The sequence below is a fragment of the Belonocnema kinseyi genome, chromosome 1, assembly GCF_010883055.1.
Source record: "Belonocnema kinseyi isolate 2016_QV_RU_SX_M_011 chromosome 1, B_treatae_v1, whole genome shotgun sequence".
NCBI lineage: Eukaryota > Metazoa > Arthropoda > Insecta > Hymenoptera > Cynipidae > Belonocnema > Belonocnema kinseyi.
In genome coordinates this window covers 131,486,101-131,487,506 of record NC_046657.1, presented here as the reverse complement: position 1 = coordinate 131,487,506, position 1,406 = coordinate 131,486,101, and positions in this window count along the sequence as shown.

Sequence of the window (1,406 nt, the reverse complement as noted above, 5' to 3'; positions counted from 1 at the left end):
GGTGCTAACCGCACCTGTTGCCTAACGAACGCTCCGAGGAAGATTAGAGTCAATTTTATGAAATCAAAAGTACCAAATTTTCTGGAAATAAGATTTTGGAACTGCAGTCTCCATTGCACACATAGTTCTCGCAGACTTCGAGAAACGTACTATATATTCGTGCTCGAAAAATATCACTGTCAAGAAGAGGGAAAAGGGAAAGAGGTGTCAAGACCATGAAAGGGAGCTGCAATGATTTCACTCGAAATATTCGGTTGAAGTAATTTTCCTTGTGATCAGTGTTCTCTTAGATGCGAAACTTTCACTAGTACGTAACATGAAGGCCACACCTACAAGCCAAAAATATGCCAAGGCACTTCGGGCATGGACTCAGAAGGTTGCCTTCACACGAAATTTTACTTTTCTTAGGAAGTTTCTTAAATTTTAGCAATATGTTAGCTATTATTTACTGAAAGCAGTACCTTTTGCATGGGTCGCATATAAAAACAAGTTAAATTTATAAACTTTTAATTATAAGTATAAGAGATATAACTGTACAAAAAACCACATTTTTATTCCCTGCCTTGCTGATGAAGGCGATTTTTAAATCCACGTGCGTGAGTAGAAAGTCATAGCCACTAAACTGAATGCGGTAATTCTCGACCTATGTGACAACACTATTCCGTAACAATTGCTATGGAATTGTTCTAGAACAAACTGATCACAGACGTTCTATAATATTTGTTTTAAGTTTGTTCTAGAACTGTGACCTAATAGTATTATATCGAAGTTGTAAAACCCTGTTATAACTGTGTTCTAGAACGAAGTAGGAACAAAGATTAATAATTGCTCCAGAACACTTGTCACGTAATTGTTCTCGAACTGACCAATCACAGACGTTCTGTAACATATGATCTAAGCTTGTTCTAGAACTGTGCCGTTATAGTCTATATCGAAGTTCTTGAATCCTTTCACAAATGTGTTTTAGAATAAATCATCAACAAAAATTGAGATCTGTTACTTAACAGTGCTAGCACTAAAGTTCTAACGTTCATATTCTAGCACTAATAAAGAATCACAGACGATCTTTATTATTGTCTATATTATTCCTGAAATTTTTTCACAGGCTTAAGATGGTTACTGCCCCATATGTCGAAGGCATTTTTAGTGAGAGTTGGATTTTTATTTGATTATTTTGCACTGGGCTGTCCTGGTACATATCATCAGTCGCGGACGCATTTTTGTAATATAATCAAGTGATCTGATGAGAGCAGTCTGCCCCGAAATATTGGACAAAGCCTGGTCTTTACCCCATCATTGATGGACTGGGTGGCAGTCAAGTACACGATGGGGAACATACAGCTTAAGGTGGGTTCCGAAATACCAGAACCCCGGTAAAGGTACATAGAAAAATTTCCAGAGGTACC